Here is a 22,367-nt window from a genome sequence, read left to right on the forward strand (position 1 = left end):
ATGACAGCAGCACAGGAATGACAGCAATGCTGTGAACACTCACTATGCCAGACACTGCACTAATCAACCCTCTAAGTGGAAACAATTCACTGTTCTTTAGAGGAAGGAAAGGAGACTCAGAGAGGTTGAGTGATTTACCCTGTGTAACACAGCTGGTAAACTCTAACCAGGGTCTGACTGAGCCTTCAACCCAGTATGTCAATCTCTGTGCTGTGCTGTACTTTACCTGCCATCCTCTTCCCCTCCCTCCTTCTGAACCAGAAAGCAGAGAGCAGATGTCTGTGTCTCTCTGTAGCAACCCAGCTGTCCCTGAGACCTGGCACTTGGGGAGCTGACACAGCTGAAGGCTGGCCTGGAAGATCAAAGTGAAGCTAAGGTGAGGGCCAGTGTTGGTTAAAGCCACCAGGCTTGTCACCTTTTCATAGATAGACTTGAATAGGTACCTACAGAATAGAACAGAGCTCCCCTGTTCCTGGGTGGAGAAAAAGGGCAAGTGTGCTGTCTTCCCATCTCCACCAACCTGTAAATGAAGAGGCAAGGCAGGTGCCCCATCAGTGAGGCAAGGTGCCTAGGGCCTCATTAGCTTGTGTTTTTGGAGGCTTCTGTGAACAACAGGTGCTCAGAGCTAGCCCAAGGGAGAGAACAAAGCTGTCTCCATTGAGAGCATAGAGAAAGCATCATTTTTTTCATCTTGTCCAGATGGATCTGCAGCTTCTTTAAGAAAAAGAGAAAAAAGCCCAGTAAAGTCGGTCTGCACTGGGAGAGCAGGAACAGTATTGATCAGCTGCTACTGCTTCCTACTTCTTGATAATAGTTAATCCGTGACCCCACTTTGCATAGCACTGATGGAGCTGTAAAGCCATTTGTCCAAACGATGAGATCAAGTGGAATTGGGGAGGAGATGCTTCAGGCTTTCCCAAATCTCACCAGGTCCCAGAGCTTTGGAATGGTGAATCAGGCACAGTGCCCTCTGGCCAAAATAGTAGCCCTGAGGATGGGGGCTCCCTGCAGAGTAATCAACTCTTTCAAATGGGGGCTTTGGCTCTCCAGCCGGATGGTGAGCTCCTTAAGCACAGGAATGTTTCTAGAGAAACATAGTGGAAGGGGATCTTTACAAAGATCAGGCCATTTCTTCATTTACAGGTTTGTATATGGAAATGCCAAAAAGTGAGTTCACCTGTGAATGTTGCAGCCCCGACCGCCTTCAGGGAGTGTTTGTGGGTAATTTTGAACAAGAGTCCTGGGAATCTCAGTTCACGTCTAAGGCTTTTCCACTTTCTAATGTTAATTTTATACCCATATCTCTCTTCCCCTAGGTTTTTAGACCCTTGTCTGGTACTCAAAAAGACATGCTAATTAAATGCCAGGGAGACCAAGATTTAAAGTCAGCTGCTGCCAATGGGAAGGTGCCAGGTCTCTTCTTTTATAGACAGAATTCTTCTCAGGTTCATTCCCTGGGATTCTCTGTGCGTCTCTGACAGTCCGGACCCTGTATGGCAACCTGCATGTGTCACTTCCTGCAGCCAGCGGCCCTTGCTTGCCACAGGTCCATCTTCCCCTTCCTAAGGAGCCGGACGCTCCCTGTCCTCCTCTCCTGATCCTACTGCAGCCCCCGCACCTACCTGGGGACCACTGCCCACCTGGATGTCCACTTCTCACGGGTCACAGGGTCAGGCAGGGACTGAGCTCCAGGAGTGGGAGAGTCCTCTTAGCCCAGGTGTTGGAATTAAGAGAGGATTCTTTACATAAGGGCTGAGGGAGGGGGTGTTGGCAGCTCTCCAGAAAAACAGAAACCACACCCAGGGGGAGGAAAGACCAGGGAGGTGACTCTCCATTCCAGCTCTGTGAACACCAGAGACAGCGCTTGCTGTGAGCCTTTGCAGCTTTCCTTGCTTCAAATGCTCTGATTTTTCTCATTGCTGAGCATATTGAACAGGAAACGATAACAAACGCAGAGAAGATGCACATTCATTGAAGCACGGAGGGAGATTGTAAGCCAGAGGCATTGCATTTTGCTAGTCAAAGTCAGAAGCCATGGGCAGTTGCGGCAGAAAGGGAATAAGACAGATGAGTTTCCAGAGGGATCTCAGGAGAGAAGAGTCTGAAGGTCCAGGATCTAGAAACATCCATAGAGCTTTGTGGTAGAGTTCTGTTGGCTGCGACAGTTGCCTCCCACCACCCCAGGCCCAGCAGGGAGACTCAGGGAGCAGTGTGGACTGGCAGAGTGCTTAGTGGAGGAGCTAGGCGACCCAGGCTTCTGCTTACTCACCTACAAAATGCTATTGTGGTGTCTTCACAATTCATTCAAACACCCCATGTAACAAAAAGTGTACTCTACTGAAATTTTTTTTTTTTAATCCTACCCTTTTCAGAAAAGCACTAATTGTTCTGTGTCCATGGTGACAGGTAACTCTGCCAGTCTGGTTTAGCCCCACGTAATAGATTGAGGGCAGCTTCTCCACTCCCTGGCCCACCAGCAGCAGAGCCATTTCAGATGCCGGTAGAGGAAGTCGCTCCCATGCAAAGCAAGCCACTTGTTCTCTACTTGCTGCCATCCAGGGCTGAGGTGAGTATGGCGTTGGGGGAGAAGTTCAGGGTTGTGTCATGGGGACAGAATTCTGGCAGAGGCAAATGAGCAGCAGTGTGTGCTCAGGAGCGAGTTCCCACACCTGCAGCATGGCCATATTTACCAAATACAAACAGAGGACACCAAATTCAATTTGAATTTTAGATAATAAATTAGTTTTTGTATACATATATTTCAATAATTGCATGAGACAAACTAAAAAATCAAACCTGCCATCCTGTACTTTCTGTGAAAACCCTACATTCTTGCCATCTCAGCCACCCCTGGGCTGGTAAGATTGCAGAGTCACTGTGGGCTTGGGACAGTGGGGCCATGCTGGGGTTCTGACAGATGTGCCCAGGAACACGGGAGAAGCACAGCAGGACCCACTGGTGGGCTCGAGATCATCTGGTGCGCAGCAGTGTCCTGGACGTGCCCTGCCTCTGCAGTGTTGGACTCAGGGACTCTGAGAGCCACAGGCCCTGGGGCAGGGCTTGGCTAAGATGAGGTGAGCTTCCGGGCTTTGAGATGGGCCATGAGGACGTTGTGGTTGAATGATCCACATGCAGTATTCTCATTTTCATGAAATGCTTAATTCAAGTTCCCTTTCTGCTCAGTTATTTTTTTTTTCAATATCACAGCCAAGAAATAACTTTCCTCTGGAGCTCCTCATCATGATGCTTAAGTCCCCTTGGGTGTCTGGGAGAGCTGCATCGTGCAGTCTGAGCAGCTGGGCCCAGGAGCAGCTGATGAGAAAAGCAAGCAGAGCAGGGCTTAGAAACACACCTGGTGATGGGAAAATGCCAACCCAGGGACTCTTCTTTTCTTAGCTTCACCTGGCTTGCCTTGGACACTTCCATGAGGGAAAGACATGGCAAGGGGCCCTGGACACCAGATGGGCTTGGGTTAGAAGACAGGGAAGCATTTTCTGGATCTCAGCTGAGCACCAGATCCTCCATAAGCATATTCAGAGCTGCAGCCTCCTCCCTGCTCTAGGCCCTGGACCCCCCCACTGCAGCTCTGGGGGTGAGGGCTGTGCTCCCCAACATGGCCCACCAGACCCCTGTCTCTGCCTTAGTTCCCAGCTCTGCTTGGGCTTCCCTGTGGAGGGCAAGGTGTGCAAGGAGCCTGGGAAGTCATTTTCTGCCAGATCCAAGCCCACTAAATTCCCCTTCCTGAGGGAGAGGCTGGCAGAAGGCACACCCAGGCAGCTTCATCACCTCCTGTCTTATCTGGGACATGAGCTTGGGGTGGGAGCTGGTGGGAGACCCCCCTCCTACTGGCCAGGCCTCCTGGGCACAGAGGAGCCATTGGTATCTGCCAAGGGTAGGGCTGACTCCCCTGGCAGCCCTGTGTTCTTATGTCTAGGCTTAAGGGCAGTTGGGGAGACTTGAATGGGTTTTGGCAAGTGCTTCTCTCCCAAAGCGGCCTCTCCAGGCATTTGAGATTCTTTTCTTGGGAATAGGCCCTCAGTAAAAGCTAAAGCCTGTGGCAAAGGCCTCTTGGATAGAAATGGAGTGAATGACCTTTGCAGAGGTGGAGCTGGGGAGAGTAACGGGTCCTGGAGGAAGCAGGAAGGCAGGTGAACCAGTCCTGAAAAATATCCTCTTTCCCTTCTCTTTTCCCATTCCTAGATGCCAGCACCTCATCTGAGTCCAGCACAAGAAGCAGCCTGTAAGGCTTCCCAAAGTTCATTGTGGCCTGAAGGACCCGGGCAGTTCTGATGCTACTGTTGGCACCTCCAGGATCCTCCTGGAGAATCACAGAGCACTTGGTGGCACTCAGCAGGTCTTGGACTTAACCAAGCCCAAATGCCTGCCTCAGCTGCACCCCCTGTGCATCAGCAAGGCTGCCCTAGTCCTGCCTGCCTTCAGGAGCAGACAGACAGGTTGGGACCTTCAGCAGGGTCCACAGGCTTGGAGACATTCGACCTGGTGGCCCATGAGGAGCTGGGGTGGACATGGCCCTGGCTCTGTGACATTGTCCGGTCTTGCAGCCTAGAAAGGGCCTGATATGTGAGGCCATCCCTGCCCTCAGATGAAGGCCCTGCTTAGGACCTGGGGCCACCTGGCCTGACTGAGTGGCCACAGAGCACTTTTTTTGGTGACCAATTCTTAGAAAATAGGGTGAGCACCCACAAAGATGCTCTGTAACCTTAGCCTTTTATGTGCACTTCAGAAGAATGATCAACTGTGTGCTCTCACCCCTGCCATCCTGCCACACAGCACCCTGGGGTCAGCAATGGGGAGATCACGGCTGTAGGCAGTGGAGGGTGTGCCAGGGAAGGCACTCAGCTGGGCCTTGGGAATGGGGCAGGACAGACAGCTGGGCTCCCCTTTGCTCACAGGCCTGGAGGGGGCCATGGGTCAGGGGTGTGCCTGTAGAATGCCCATAGAATCTGTTGTCTAAGTTGGAAATTTTTGTGAACGACAGGGATGCTATTAACAATTATATCAGAACTGTCTAGGAAAGATTGCACTTTATGGTTACCTAAGAATATGAAATGGAGTGTTTGGGGGTTTGGCAGTGGAGATGAGGAAATACAAAATAAAGTTGTGGGACAACACAGAATAGACCAGAGTACATGGCCCCTGTTCAGCCTGGCAGCGGGTGCGTGCTCCCATAAGGCATTGGGAAATAAGGCTTGGGCCCTGGCTGTGGTCTGGGGAAAGAAGGGATAAGGTTGGAACAGATTGGGAAAGGCTTGAATTCTCTTGGACAGTGGAGGACATAGTGGGTTCCGGGCACAGCAGCAAGGGCAGTGCTGGGCTTTAGGAAGTTCACTCTGACATCGGCAAGGTGGATGGAGAGAGACACCGCATCTAAGATGGAGAAGCCAAGCCTGGCCACCAGTACAGGGGTGGGGGTCGGGGGACACTGAGCAGGGCATGAGCCAGGAAGTGGGGTGCATTCGGAGGTTTGTTCTCCAGGCTCCTCAGGCCTGGAGCACGGGGTCCTTGTTGAATGGGGAGCTGAAGCTACACTATGCCCCCTCTAAGGCCTGGGCTGTGCTGTAGGAGCAGCTTCATGGAGAAAAGTGGCCCTGACAGATTATGCTAAGGTGTTTCTGGGGTCACAGAAAAGCAACAGCCCCCAATCCAGTTCACCCACACCCCTTAACAAACCAAGCCACTGGCTGTTCCAAAATCCTCCTCAATGGATACCCCATTGGTCTGCCATTGCAAAGTACAGCAGATGCTCACTGGAGCATGTCTCCTTTGTCTGTTTCCATAGCTGAACAGGATGGCTCTCTCACCTGCCACCCCTCAATATGAACACTTGCCAGATGGCTGCAAGCAGGAGACTCCACTTCACACTCCTGAGACCCAGCTATGGAAGTCCAGGGCAGCCCCTGCAGGGTGGGGTGTGGGTCCTGCAGGCGTCACAGCAGGAGGCCTGCAGGCACAGGCTGGAGGCTGTTTGAGGATGTGGGATCCTCATCTGGGAGGGAGGGCCGAGAGGCAGCTTCCATGAGTCCCCTGCGGGCCCCGGTGGCATGGCTAGGTTCTTCTCTGTGTCTGCTGTGCTCAGTACTTGGCCTGATGCCAGTGAACTCCCTTTAGCACCCCATGCCCTTCCTCCCTGCAGTGAGCCAAGAGGACTACACTGCAAGCCAAGTGAGGTTGGAGACTCTTGTTACCCAATGATACAATAACTCTTTGAGGGGATTGTTGGGGATGGATAGGAGGTGGTCATGTAAATTGCACAGAGCAATCTCACACCCCTTCCAGTTACATTTCTGGAAAAGGCAGGGGGGTGGATATTTATTGCCTGGTACACCCCAGCCCATGGCCCTAAATGATACCAAACCCACAGGCAGGATTTGGGGGTGAGGTTTGGAAGCAGAATGAATGCTCCAGCAGCTGGCTCTTCTTTGCTGCCCCCACACGTCTCTGTATCTCTGTACCCCTGGAGCTCAGAATACTTGGCTGTGACACTGGGTGGAGCCTTCCTGGATGTTTGCTGACTGTCGGCCACTTGTCAGATCTGTACCATAGCAGGGTTCTGACTCCCAAGGTCCATATTGCACCTACTCCTGCAGGTCTTACGGCCTCCACATGCTTCACCGGCTTCCACACCACTGCCAGTTCCTGCTCTAAAAGACATTTGAGGCTGGACACTGTGGCTCATGTGTGTAATCCCAGCACTTTGTGAGGCCAAGGCAGCTGGATTGCTTGAGCTCAGGAGTTCGAGACTAGCCTGGGAAACAAGGTGAAACCCCATCTCGACAAAAAATATAAAAATTAGCAAGGTGTGGAAGATAGCACCACTACACTCCAGCCTGGGTGACAGAGACAGACCCTAACTCGAGAAAAATAAATTAAATTAAAAATAAATAAAAGATATTTGAGTCATTCATCCATAAGTTCATTCAGCATGTGTGCAGTTGTTTATAGATGAGGGCCATGTTCTTCGTGGTCCTCCTCCAAAGCTGTCAGCGAGCCCCTCCTGCTTCCTACTCCACGCCCAGCCCCTGCTTCTGCAGACTCACAGTCTCCAGCCCTGCCTTTCTCCCCAGCTTCACCCCCGGCACCCTCTCTGTGTTCTTGGTTCTTCAGGTACACCAGAAGTTTGGTTTGCCAAGTGATTTCCTGTGGGTCCTTGCCTGGCTCATGCTATTCTCACTGTTGGAAATGCACCTTCCCTCTTCCATTCTTGCCACCTGATTTCTGTGCATTTCCACAGGAGTCAGTGCCTTGAAAGTAGATAAAGTACTAACTTCAGAGACAGACAGACAGGGGTTTACTTTGGCAAATAGGTAAGTCCCTCAGCCTTGTGAACCCCATTGCCTCAGGTTCTGAGACAGCAATTGGGACATTTCCTCAGGGACTGCAGTGACGCAGTGGAGATAAGAAACACAGTAGTTAGCTCAGTGCCTGGTACATCCTGCAGTGCTTGGTGACAACCCACGTGTTTATTATTCACAGGAGAGTACCTGGCACAGTGCTGGATGTATCCTAGATGCTCCACGCAATGGGCTCCTTTTCAAACTTCCTGTAAGGAATCCTTCCAATGACAGGTGCTGCTCTACAGGTTCTGGGCTTGATTCAGCCCGGCCCTGGCTCACCTACCCAGACAGACCATCTCCTGCTTTCCAGAGTTGCCCGTGGTCCGCCACAGCCCTCCCTCCATCCACACCTTGTATTGTGAGGGAAACCTCGTTAGTCATCCCACACTGTCTCTGCACAGTCGATTCTGTCATTCATTATCCATCCTTCTTACTTGGACATCCATGGGCTTCAGTGCTGAGCTGGGAATAAGGGGTGTAAAATAAAAAACAGAATAAGAGTAAAAAGCCATATCACAACCCCACTGTCTATACAGTCAATATAAAAATTATCTTTCTTGTCTTCCTTTTACTTATTCTGTATGCCTTTCTCTCTGAAGTTACACATTTTTCCTGATTTTTCTCTCCTATGTTCAATGTTTCTGCATGATAGGAAAGCTCTGTCAAACTCTTAGAATAATCTGTTATTATGCTTAACTTCCTTCATAGTCAGCTTGATTTAAACAAACAAAGAAGCAAACAAAACGGGGTCAAACAAAGAACAGAATATAAAGCAAAACTGCTCTCACTCAGGAGAAGAAGACACCCAAACACAGGTAACCATGCCCATAAGGCCTGTGGAGAAACAGATGAAAACCCCAGAACTACCTCGAGGAGTTGGCGGGGGTTTTCTGGGTGACTGGCTGCTGAAAGATGGCCGCTGGATTTTCTGTTTCAGTCCCACTATCACCATGGCAGAGAGGGTGGCTGGTCTGTGCTAATGAGTGTGACATGCTTGGTTCTGTGTTGCAGAGGCAACCATGGACAGCTCACAGTCTTTTCCTGTGAGTCACAGCCCTGGAGCTCTGGAAGGACTCATGCTTTGTGCTCTGTCTCAAGAGAACTGCCCTGGGAAGAGCGAGCTCAATGCCATTTGCTCATTTCTGGTCTTAGACCAGCTCCACACACACTGGTGACCTTGGATAGCTGGCTTCACACGGTGGCTCCCCAGTTTACCCCTTGTGAATGCAGGCAAACAGCCAGATATGAGCCACATGGGGATGCTTGAAGAGCATTTGAAAAAATGTCAGGTGACAACAATCAACCTGTATTAATCCATGAGAGAAGTTCCACTAGAGAAGTGGCTTTGTCTGTCCTATTCATTTTATATCTCCAATAGCCTGGTCAGTGTTGCATAGCAGGAGCTTAAAAAGTGTTTGTTGAATGAATGAATAAATGAATTAAATACTCAATGGATAAGCTTTATGTTCCATACTTTCTGTAAAGCAGTGCTTTACAGAAATGCCCATATGCATTAGCAATAGAAGGGCTGCGTACTATGATGTTCAACTGAAGAATGGATGGAGAAAACTCAGCAATGCCTGCTGGAGAGAAGGACACAGGATCTTGATTGAGGCTGACCCCACTGAGGGACCTTCCCCCAGGCATCTCTGATAGGGTCTGTCTATCCCCATTGGTGTCAATGTGTCTCTGAGTCTCCGAGGTGGCTCCTGAGTCTAAGGAGACCCTCCCTGGCTGGTGACTGTTGTGCTATGCCCTCTGTTCCTCCAAGGCAGCTGGTCAAGGGAAGATGAGTGTCTGGGCTGGGGGCTGTAACTCCAGGGACAGAGGACCAAGAACTAGAGACTTCTGTCTGGGAAGCTCAGAAACAAAGCATTAAGGAAAGGCCTTAACATCTCACCCTTCCAGGAAGAAGGTGAACCAGGTAACTCCTTGGTGATGGCCAGGAACAGTACTGGCAAGATTTCCTCCATGACTGTGTCTTATGGCAGGACCATTAGGATACTACCATGATATTTTCCACATCAGCTGCACTTCTGCCTCATTTGTGTGATCTGTCAGCTCCTCTGCTCTGGTTCTGAGAAATGGCTGGGTGGGTATATCAGGTGGTAGTTTGAAAGGAATCAGCACAAAGTCATTTGGCAAGGTCATGCCTTGACTTGCTGGGCCCTTCTCTCCATTCATCTTTGCCCTCCCTCCAGGCTGGAGGTGGCTGGGCAGCAGACATTCTTTCAGGTACAGCTCACCAGACATTCTTTCAGGTATGCTTTTGCTCCTGCCCTACTGTATCTCTGGCCATGACTAGAACTGAGACATTACACTGAGTGCACGTGGACACTCATTTGACACAGAGCAATGGTTCTCAGAGTGTAGTTCCTGTGCCACCAGCATCAGCATTGTCTGGGGACTCATTAGAAAGGCAAACTTTTGGACCCCACCCCAGGTCTACTGAGTCAGAAGCTATGAGGGGGAGGGCCCACGATCTTCTTTTAACAGGCACTCCAGGTGATTCTGAGAAATGTGGAGGTTTAAGCCATTGCTGAGGAATAATTTCAGACCTTCAGAGGGGTTCCTGACTGAGGAGCTGGGACTTCAGGAATGCTTTCATGGCTTCATGGAGAACGGATGACTTGGGTTACAGGTTTCAGACAAAACTGGTTCAAATCCTCCCTGTGCCTTTCTCACAGAGGGTCATACCAGTTAAGAGACTATATACACTCAGATTCTCGGTATCCTTTCTTGTGTATCTGGGACAATATTTTCTACTCTGTTTTCCTTGCAAAATTAATTAAAGGATAAAAGAGGAGATGACAGGAGAAAGAGCTTTGCAAATCATAAAGTATGGCACAAATGTCATTTTCAAAAGGCAATCAAGGGTAGTGGCTTTGAGCATAAACATTGAAACTGGCTTTCTTGACTTTGAATCCCAACATTGGCACAGATTACTGTGGTCTTTTGATGAGTTAATTAAGCTCTCTGTGCAACAGTTTCCTCACCTGTAAAATACAGATGAATTCATGCCAACCAATGTAAGAGTTAAATGAATTAATATAAATTAAGCACTTACAACTGTGTTTGCCATATAATAATGTTATATAAAGGTTTACCATTATGATGATGATTATTACTTGTGGCTGTTGTTTTTGCAACCTGTGTTCTGATTAGGGCAATTCACACATGTTCTTGTCTTCTGGTAACTGCCAGTCCCAATGACCATCAGAAGTACAGGGTTCCGTGCCTTCCTGCTATATCAACAGAAGCATAAGGTGAGGCACCTGGCAGGGCTGGGCTGCTTCTCCTTTGCACGTGGATACTCCTCATTGAGCACCCTACTCCATGCCAGGCTCTGCCACGCCACACCCTTGGCCTTATCTCCAAACCTCACGGGGACCCCACCAGGTAAGCACTGTTATTTCCACCTTACAGATGAGAAGCCTGAGGCTCATGGAGGTGAAGATACTTGTCCCCTTCCAAATTCTAGCAGGAGGTAAAGTTGGGATATGATTCCAGACCTGTCTGACCCCAAAGCCTACTCCACATGCATGCAGACTTCTTATGTACAAATGTGGACACCAATCACTGGAGAAGAGAGGTAACTGCCCAAGGAACAGAGCCTATGTTCCTAACTCCCACACATGTGCTTCCTTTGGGGTCTGTGTTTTCCAAATGCTTAAATAGAAACAAATGCCACATCAACAGTTAACTTTTTCTTCAGTGCAGACCCTGTTGTGCTGTTGTGTGGTTTCATTGGTTGTGGTTACAGAGTGTGTTCTTCTCTTCAATACTTCCCTGTGCTCTCTAGAAAAGTGAGAGCCGTCTGAGTGGGAGGTAGGCTGGGACAATCTTCATCATCTCCAGAGCTGGATGACCAAGTGAGGTGAATGCCTCTTTCAAGCCTTGATCCTTTTGGGCTTGAGAAGTACATTGGAAATACTAGAAAAGTGTGACCACCAGGACATTGACATTTAGACCGCTGGTTCTTCAGACAGTGAAAAGTGTGAGACTTACAAAAATTAGAAGACTTTCCATGTCCAAGGTTCTGTTTTGGAGAATAGTGATGAGAATTAGCAACTGCACTCTGATAAATTCATTTCATTTGAGGCAGCAGAAACAGTGCAGCGTGGTCCAGCATTCCACAATCCCAGGGAGCACCTGAGTGCAGAACCAGCCCATCTAGAGTTTACATACACAAACAGTGTAATCCCTTTCCTTTTAACAATGTTTCTGTTTCTCTAATTCTTCATTCATGCATCCATCCATCCATGTATCCATTCATCCATATATCCATCCATTGATCTATCCATCCATCCATCCATCCATCCATCCATCCACCCATCCGTCCATCCACCCATCCAATCATCCACCCATCAATCCATCCATGCATCCATCTATCCCACATCCATCCATCCATCCATGCATCCATCCCGGCATCCATCCATCCATCCATCCATCCATCCATCCATCCATGCATCCATCTATCCATTCATGGATCCGTGCATGCATCCATCCATGAATCCATCCATCCATCTATCCATCCATCCATCCATCCATCCATGCATCCATGCATCCATCCACCCATCCATCCATTCATGCATCCATGCACACATCCATCCATGAATCCATCCATGCCTCCATCCATCCACCCATCCCTCCATCCACCCATTTATGCATCCTTCCATCCATCCATGCATCCATCCATCCATGCATCCATTAATCCATCCATCCATCCATAGATCCATGCATCAATCCACACATCTGTTCATGCATCCATCCATCCAAGCCCCCATCCATCCTTTCATCCATCCATCCATGCATCCTTCCATCTAACTATGAATCTATCCATAGATCCATTCATTCCATCATGCATCCATCCACGCATCCATCTATCCATGCATCCATCCATCCATGCATCTATCCATCCATCCATCCATGCATCCATCCATCCATGCATGCATCCCTCTATCCATCCATACCTCCATTTATCCATCTATCCATCCATGCATCCATCCACCCATCCATCCATCCATGCATCCATCCATTTATTCATGCATCCATCTAGGCATCCATTCATAATCCATCCACGCATCCATCTACCCATTCATTCATCCATGCATCCATTCATGCACCATCCATCCATTCATCCATCCACTCATGCATCAGTCCACATATCTGCCCATGCATCCATCTATGGATCCATCCATCCATCCATCCATCAATCCAAGCAAGTATCTATCCGTACATTCATCTATGCATCCATCCATGCATCCATCCATCCATCTATGCATGCATGCATGCATGCATCCATCCATCCATGCATCATCCATTTACTCATTCATCCATCCGTGCATCCATGCATCCATCTATTCATGCATCCATCCATTTATTACAACACAACATATGCAAAGCTTTTGTCACTATTCTTTCCTTAACGTGAAACTCTCTTCTTTCAGAGATCCACATGGTTCATCTCTGCTTGTTCCTTGAATGTGCTCACATTTTCTTTGCCTAGGGAGGCCTTCCCTGACCACCCTGTATAAAAATAGAAGCTCTCCTACTGTTCCTCTTAATCCTCCTTATTCTATTTTAGGTTTTTAAATATCATTTTTTTGATACACTATATTATTTTGTTTATAGAAGGACAAAGGATTTGTTATTTTCATTATAATTTTATTATATCCTATCCTAAAACAGTACTGGGTCTAAAATAAATACTCAATGTACAACTGCTGAAAAATGAAGACGATGAATAAATGAATGTTATAACTAAGTACATGCTATCTTTAAGAATCACCCTTTTGAAAAATTATATACTTAATTCCAATGATGCCACTCATAACGTTTTAAAATTAATAATTACTTGTGTTTAGCACCAACACATGCTACGCATGTATACACGTTTATTTCTAACTCATGATATGATGCTGCAGGAGAGTGATGTTATCCCCACTGTTAAGATGGAGGAGTGGGGCTTCCCAAAGTCATACAGCTGGTTGATGGCAGGCCCAGGCTTCTGACTCTGTCCATCTGTAGTCAATCTCCTTCCCTACTCAACACTGACTCTCAACCAGTCATCCCAGACTTTCTTTCACACAAGCCTCCCATATCGGTTTTAACAGCAACACACAGAGCCCAGCCCCATCACTCTGTGGCCACATCCGGCTCTTCATCATGTCTGTCTGGCATCCTGATTCCCCGCCTGGTCTGAGTTGGCACCAGATGATTTAGACTATTTCCCAAAATCAAACACCCCATAAAAAGGTAAAACTGTGCCTGAACACAAGACCTAATGTTCTGCTGAGGGCAATGCCAAAGGGGCTGGTCCTCACATGATTATAAGAGTGGCCTTCACAGGGAGGCTTTTGAAGAAAAATGCATTTCAGTGTAAATATTATGCTGTGTTTGTTAAAAAAGATGGTTCCAGACTTTACACTGACTCTGTGTGGTGATTTTCCAAAAACCAACTAAAACAATTGGGAAATTTTCAAGTAAATACTAAAAGCATCTGTGAGCATGTTTTACATATGATTTATCAGCACAATCACAGCCTATTAATTGGCATCAATTCTAAGAATTACATAGAAGCCTGTCCATTCCTGAGCCTTATGCAAAACAACTTTCTGAGTTTGTTGTTGTTGTTTGCTTGCTTGATACCCTATAATATGAAGGGCCTCACTTGATCAGAAGATTTCATTACATTGCTCTTGATGGAGAAATTCCTTTTGGTTCAGCAGAACACTTACTTTATGAGCACAAGATATGGCCAAATCCACTAGGGTCTCTGAGCTGGGGGTGTCTAGGGTCTTGCTCTTGTAGGAGAGAGCAACATGCAGCCCATTTCCATTGGAACATGACAAGGGCTGCACTAGAGGGCTCTCTCAGCACAGGCAAAGGGAAACAGCCATTGCAGGGAGGAAAATCCTCCTGAAAAAGATGCCGGAGTGGAGTCCTCCATGGCGTTGATACGAATGGGACAGTTAATGGTTATTGAGCCCTTGCTGTGAGCCAGGCAGCGTGCTGAGTGCTTAAACACATGTTCTCATTTTATTCCCACCACCACCTTATGAGATGGGAATTATGATTATTCACATTTTATGGCTGATGACACTGAAGCTCAACTCAAGATCACTTTGATGGTACCAGGTGCTCCTGGGATTCAAGTCTTGGTCCAGCTGAGCCCAACTGCACTCTTCAGCCCTGCTTTCTGAGCAGGAGTTGGCCAATGCTGAGAGGGCTGCATGGGCCAGGGTCTGCAGTGCAGAAAGGTGCTGGCCACAGGGGGTGGTTGCCAATGAAGACTTGTCATGCTTTCTCTAAGTGCTTTAGGTCAGGGGTCCCTAACCCTGGGCCGTGGACTGGTACTGGTCAGTGGCCTGTTAGGAACTAGGCTGCACAGCAGGAGGTGAGTGGTGGGTGAGCGAGCATTACCACCTGAGGTCTGCCTCCTGTCAAATCAGCCATGGCATTAGATTCTCATAGGAGTGACCACACATGCCAGGATCTAGGCTATGTGATCATTATGAGAATCTAATGCCTGATGATCTAAGGTGGAACAATTTCATCCAGAAACACCCTCCTGTACATGGAAGAACTGTCTTCTGTGGAACCGGTCCCTAGTGCCAAAAAGGTTAGAGACTGCTGCCTTAGCTGACTAAATACATTTAATCCTTAAAACAGCCTACAGAGAAAACATTGTCTCCAGGTAACAGGTGCAAAACCTACAGCACAGAGAGATGGAATAGCTGACCTCAGTCATCTTGCTAGTAAGGCAGGGCCAGGTTTCAAACCCTGCTGGGTCAACACCAGATCCTGGTTCTGAGCATGGGTCTCCCCGCATAGGTGTTTGGGAAACAACGCACATATCTGCGGCATGAATGGAGTCGTGTGGCACACTGCTGTGTGCTGTGCTGAGTGTCAAGACAGAAGGGAAAGTGGGTGTGGGGGAGACCTTGTCCAGTGGGCCTGTGCATTATGCCCATGAGCTTAGACTTTACTCTCAAAACGAGATCACAGTGGGGTGCTGAGGTATTTGAAGTACCAGGGTAACATGGTCAAATTTTCATTTCAGTGAGATTCAGCTGGATATCATGCAGAGGGCAGGCTAATGTGGATAAGTTTAGACACAAGACGACCAGCCAGAAGGCTGATGCAGAACCCTGCCTGCCAGGTGAAGGGAATCTGAGCATTGGTGTATCAATGAGTAGGAGGAAATGAGGGAAGGGAGGCAGGGATGGGCTGTCCCTTTTAGCACATTGGAAGGGCTCACCCTTAAAGATGATGAGAACGGGCTTTTTGGCAAGAGCTCAGTCTCTGTAGCAGAGGGGAGGCAAATAAGGTCACATTCATGTCTAAATTGAAGACGACTCAACTTTCCCCTCCTATCCTCCCTTAGTTAACAGGAGCTCAGCCCTTTGTAAAATTTATTTTCTTGGGACTTTCCTGAGAGTGTCTAGGTTTCCTAAATGACTGACCAGTGCCCATTCTCAGCCTCCTCTCCCCCTAGTGACCTTCCACTACAAAGCCTAGGAAGGCACCCACTCAGCCTCAGAGCTCAGGTTCACCACGCGACCCAACACTTACCCATGAGATGCCAGGGAACATTTGCCTTTTTGATAAAGAAAAATCCCTTCTCCTCCCTCAACTTCTCTCCGCCTTGAATGAGGAGGTAATGTCCAGGGCCATGGCAACCATATGACAAGAATAGCGGAAGAAGTCATAGGAATTGCAGAGATTTGGATCTGAGGCCACTGAGCCACCAACTACCCTCTGAGTTTTCATCATGTGAAGAATAGCAGGTGCTATTTGTTTAAGTTACTGTTGGCCAGTGATTATTTCATCAGCTGCTGAAAGCAGCTCCAACTGATGCATGTGCAATGCTCCTTAACCCTAGGCTGTCAACACTCACTCCTGCGGCCTAGACTGCAGACACTGGCCTCACCTCCTACTGGTCTCTGAATGTCATATCAAAGAACAAGGGATGTTCTTGAAGAACAAGAAGTCTTCCTTTTTCTGTTTGCGGAGGAGAAGGGTCCCTATGTAGGGTTGTTTGGGACTCACTTCTACTTCACCTGCAGACTTTATTTTCTATCCAAGCTTATATCCAGTAGGGGGTCACTGGGTCCAGGGAAAGATAAGTAGCAGCTGTCACCTGGGCTTGAAGGCCACCACTTCTATCCTGCCCACTCCTGCTTAGAGAATTTCCAGGCAAATTACAAGGGCCCTGTTAGTGTGAACCATCAGTCTTCCTGTGTGTATGATTATGCAACCTTGTGCAGTCATCTCTGAGGTTCTCACCTGCATCATCTCTCAGGGTCGTTGCCAGATGCAGAAAAGTGACCACACATAAATCACCTTGCGTGGGTCCAGGATGTGCCTGCCATGCACTGCGTGGGGGCTTCATTCTTGGTCCTTTCTGACAAGACCTTATAAGATCAGGTGAGACAAATTCCTGAGACACCAAGCAGGAGGTGCTCCTTCTTCCTGAAAAAGGCTTTGTCTATCCACATCAGAAAAGACCTCATTTGGCTAATCCAAGCCCTCCACACTGGTTTTTATGGCTATTTTCTCTGGCTTCTTTTCTAGCAAATGGAAGACAGCCAGTCTCCTGCACAGACAGTTGCTGATTTTGTGTAGTGTGAGAGAGAACTTCCAGTTATTATAAGCATCTGTCAAACTCCACTCCAGTGATCTTTCTCAGTAGTATTTTAAACAGAATTGAGGCTGAGCCTATCCCTCCAAATGCAGGAAATGAAGCCTCTTCCCATTTCCTGAGCCATTGCACAGGCTGCCCTTGTCACCTACTGAGACAGTTCTTGGCCAAAGCTCTGAATTGAGTCGATCATCCCCATGATGAGCAGAGAAGCAGGAAGGACCGTGGATACTGGCCCACTTGTTGGAGAGATGGGGGAGTGAGATGCCATTTGAACCCCTGACTGGGGGCCAACCCAACACGAGCAACAGCCAGAAAGGAAGCACTCTTTGCCTCCTGAGAGACTTAGCTTAACCCCAGTTGTTTCTCCTTTTCAAGATCAACCTTCTCCGGGAGGCACATCCACTTCTCAGTTTGGACCAAATTCAAACCTTGCAGAGAATGCAGCCATGTGGCCTTTTTATTTAAATCCAGATTCTAAGCTAGTTTAATCCCACCAATCCCAAGAAAAGGCATCTCCCTTTTCCTCTTGCAGCCCTCCTGGTTTGGAGGCCCTTTCTGATGCAAAGCCTCAGGCCTTCTTGCAGCAGTGAGGGCCAGATGTAGAGACAATGCCTCTTTGGGAACCATTGAATAGTGCATTAGGGGTGTTTGAAACATTGGCTCACTTAGAGCTCCACGGAACTCCACACTACACTTGAGAAATAAGATGCTCCTCTGCCCTCGCAAATATGCTTCCTGTCCCTCATATTTAGTAACTACCTCTAATAGTCAGGCTCTCTAGAGAATCTGGAGAGTATGTATCTCTGTCTCTCTACATATTTAATATCGATAGGTGATAGACAGATGATAGATCACAGACAGATGATAGATGACTGACAGATAATGATAGGGAGATAGCTAGATTGATAACAGATATATGGATTTAGATGTAGATATAGATATATAGACATATAAATATAAATATAGATATAGGGGCTGGAAATTCTGAAATCTGTGAAATCCCTTGACTCTTGCATGATTCTGAAATTATGGGAAAGAGTAAGGAGAATAATGATCTGAGGAACTCGGTACTATTCCCCAGCTTCATAGAAAACGGAACAACCAGGCTGTCCTTGTATGGGCTGAAGATTCCCTGGACACAACATATTCCCTGGGCCTGATGCATTTCCCTTACAAGACCTCTGTTTGAACGGACTCTCCCTTACATAGTTCTCTCTTTTGACTGTGAGGCCTTGGTGTTACAGGGGTTGGATCTCTATGTATGTAATATCCCAAATGCCTGTGTCAAAATCAGCAGTGAGACTATGCCCCACTGTTATGGCACACAGAATGCCCTGGAGTTAAATCAATAAAACCAGAGGAGTGTAATTGGATCTGAGTTTAAATCCTGGTTATGTTTCTTACTACCTGGATGACCTTCAGCAAATTCTTTAACCTTTCTAAAGCCTCAATTTTCTTCACTCTATGATGACATTGGAATTTCTTTAGGCTTGTTGGGAAGAGTTGATATCATATAAATAATGCCTGATGAAGGGATAACACGTAACAATATTCAGTGAAGCACTATTCTCCCTACTGTCACCACTCATAACAAAGTATGTTAATCTAAAAATACTCAAATCTAAAACTGCTCATCCCTTTTTTTCTCTAGAAAACAGTTAAACTTCAGGCAAATGTGTTTGGCTCTTTGTCCTTGTGATTCGGTTCTGCTCACTACAGTCTGCCGTAAGCAAGTTCTTGTCACTGCTGGGCAGGGCAGTGAAGGAAGGAGCAGCTCTCCATGTTGAAGTCCCCAAATCCTCCACACAGACCATGACTGCAAGCCCCTCACAGAGGCAATGTGAGCAGAGCCTCTGGCACTTGCTTCTATTGGAAGGAAGCTCAGACACATGTATGATGTTTAATTACAGCAAGGATATATTCCTCAGAAAAGCTGATGCGCGACACTGCCTCTTGTTTCTTTTGTTCTGATATTTGTTATATTCATTTCCTTTCTTAGTATCAACCTTCATGTAAATGTTTTTATTGTGAAAATGAAATAAGGTGAGATATAAATTAACTTAGCACATCAAAATAATCCTGATTATATACGTCAATCACCAGCCAATCCCTGGATTACTTCCCCTCTAGATGTTGTGGCATCTAATATATAAATAAATATATACTTATGTTTGTATATATACACACAAGCATGTGTCAGCAAGCATGAGTATACCTAAGCTTCCTGTTTTGTTTTTCCTAGGCCCCTGCTTGGTGGAATCAGGCAAAGTGTTGATTTGGGTAGAGACTGTCATAACCCTTCGCAAAAAAAAGATAATGCACTCAGTCAACAGTTACAACAATATCACCTGTGCTCACAGAAATGATTTCATATCAGAATAAACATACATAGAGAAAGGCATACACACGGTCTGAACAATAAATTAGGTTTTGATCAGCAGTGGGAGAAAACACTGAAGAAAATGGTGAGATGCAGCACACATCACCCATTCCTGGGGCTCCACTTTTCTACGCTTCGGTGAAATTTCCTAGCTAATTGTCCTGACAACTCGATTGGGCTCTCTAAAATGGGATCTTTCCCATTTTAACAACAGATCTGGGAGATTTAGTTGCAAGTCTAATTCACAAATTACCTAGTTGGCTCTAGAATTTTAACATACATTCAGCTTTAGATTAGGAGGTATTATTTTCTCAAAATGCGCAACCTAGGGACAGGCAGCTGATGGTGTTATTTTAGAGCTAGCTGGTGTGAGTGATGGTCTCTCTTTGTTCTCTTGGCCTTTATTTTATCCTCATGACCTCATCATGACAACATGGTACCTCCAACTCAATATTATATCTATAATCACAGCAGAAAAATAAAAATATATTTCATTAGTTTCAACTATTTCTTCAATTTGGAAAAAAATGTTCTAGACCCCCCAATAATCACATACAATTCAATAATCTGAAAAACGACACATCACTACCCCTACTGTCAAATAGGCTTAGGAAAATAAGTATTGAGTTTTCCAGACCCTGTAGTGAAGTAAAAAAAAAAAAAAAAATGTGTTTGTGATTGCCCAATTAGTGAGCTAAGTACATTGACTGCCACAGTGATAGAATAGGAATAAAATTTGAGTCATTAAATACAAATTTTATTCTCCCCTACCTCCTCCTCCACCACACACATACATACTTTTCACTGCAATATTACTGGCTTGTTTTCTGAATCCATATCTACCATTTTATAAAATATGTATATTTTCAAAGAAAGACCATTTTCCATTCCAATTTGCTGCTATTTTAAAAACAGACTAAGTTACCTATCTAGACAGGGCAAGGTGTAATAGAAACTCACCATGTCAAAATCAGGACCCGTTGTTTTTTATCCTGACTTGGTAAGAAATGGAAGATTTTTGCCTTCTCTATACTTCAGATTTAGCTGTAAATACAAAGAAGCATTATATTCTACCTCCTTAAACAAGATGTAGTTTGTGTGATATATTTATAAATGGATTTAAAACACTGTTTATAAGCACTATAGATTGGAGTGATATGAATACCACTGTCCACTCCTACATACAATATCTGCACACAGCTAAATATCTTAAAATCATCTTAATATGCATAATCCATATTAGAGCCTTTCTTCATCCATTTATATGTTTAATCTGAGTAGGAAAACATCTTGCAGTTTCACATCAGGCAACAACACCTCTCACAAAACACACATTTTTCACAATTTCAATTAAAATCCAAATAGCTTTATACATCTTGCTTTGTACAGCCCATCACTTATGCAACAGCCGCATTAAGAGTCTCTTAAAGTAATAACTGGCATGATGCTCTCACTTCTCTTCCACGATCTGCCTCCCGCCAATGGACCCAAAGAGAGGAACAGGTCTGTAACCTGAATGGAAAAACTCTAGTGACCTGAAGATATTGGTGCACATTTCTGGGAGAAGTGGGCCTGTCTGAGGGATGATTTAATAAGAATGTCAATGAATAGTTCAAAATAACTGATTCTGAACAAGATTCATTGTTTTCTCTGGCTGTGGATGAGAAGAGTTTCAATATAGCAATCAGGGCCTCCAGACAAAGTCTGCTGGTTGAAAAGCCCAGCCTGTCCTCAGCCCTCAGACTAAGGCCCAGAAAACTTCCTGGGATGAGGAGACGAACAATAAAGGTTAATGAATAGGTTTTGAGCATCTCAGATAAACTCAATTTCTTCAGGGTTAGGGGCAGGTCAGAAAGGATGATGGTGCTGAGGACAGAGAAGAGAAGCAAAGTGTTCACTTGCCCACCTAACCATGCCCAGGCTGCTACCTTTCTTGGTTAGAATGCAGTGTTGGTAAAAATTGGAGACTCCGCATGTTCTGACTTCCCCCTCCTGCTGAGGTGAGGGGCCTTCTGGGTATTCTGCCACTTAGAAATGCTACTTACCAACTTCGACTAAAATGCATGAATGGGGCTGGGCACAGTGGCTCACACCTGTAATTCCAGAACTCTGGGAATCCGAGGCAGGAGGGTTGCTTGAGACCAGGTGTTTGACACCAGCATGGAAAACATAGCAAAACGTCATCTCTACAATTTTTTTTTTAATTATTTGGAGATGGTGGCACACATCTACAGTCCCAGCTACTCAGGAGCCTGAGATAGAAGGATTGCTAGAGCAGAGGAGTTCAAGGCTCCAGAGTGCTACGATTGTGCACTTCAGCCCAGATAACAGAGTGAGATTTCAACATAATAACATAAAATAAAATGCATGAATGAATAAACAAATGTGGTTTATTCATATAATGGAATATTATTCAGCCACAAAAAGTAATGAAGTATTAGATACATGCTATAATTTTTCACTTAGCATAATTTTCATCATGTGTTCCTTATTTGAGCATAATGTGCACAAAATTAGACCCAAAAAATCAAGTACTATATTATTTCATTTATCTAGAATAGTTAAATCCATACAGAGATATGAATAGTTCCATATCTAGAATAGTTAAATCCATACAGAGAACTGATTAGTGGTTGCTAGTGTCTGGGAAGAAAGAAGAAAAAATGGAAAGTGACTAAGGGTAAAGGGCTTTTCTTTTGAAAAGATCATAAAAATACTTTGGAACTAGACAGAGGTATGATTGCACAACCTTGTAAATGTGCTAAACATCATTGAATTTTACACTTTAAAACTGTTCTTTATGTTACATGAGTTTTACCTCAGTAAACAAACAACAAAAATGTTAGTGTCATTTACCTCAACAAGAAAACACTGTAGGGCTCTAATCCAATATATAGCTAACCTGACATTGTGGGCAACTTCTGCTGTGAATTCACTGTGCCTTCCACTGTCTTCTCTGGATCTGGCCTGAGGATGTGTTCTG

At 46.1% G+C, this 22,367-nt stretch overlaps 1 long non-coding RNA gene across 1 annotated transcript; it reads right to left on the bottom strand.

Annotated features, from left to right (window-relative positions):
• Positions 1 to 2,801: 2,801 nt before the first annotated feature.
• Positions 2,802 to 20,430, bottom strand: LOC129492808 (uncharacterized). Its single transcript, XR_008660957.2, has 3 exons — positions 20,345 to 20,430; positions 7,706 to 7,817; positions 2,802 to 3,312 (listed from the first exon to the last, which is right to left on the bottom strand). It is a non-coding gene; the product is annotated as an uncharacterized lncRNA (long non-coding RNA).
• Positions 20,431 to 22,367: the final 1,937 nt, after the last annotated feature.

The sequence above is a fragment of the Symphalangus syndactylus genome, chromosome 11, assembly GCF_028878055.3.
Source record: "Symphalangus syndactylus isolate Jambi chromosome 11, NHGRI_mSymSyn1-v2.1_pri, whole genome shotgun sequence".
Lineage (NCBI taxonomy): Eukaryota > Metazoa > Chordata > Mammalia > Primates > Hylobatidae > Symphalangus > Symphalangus syndactylus.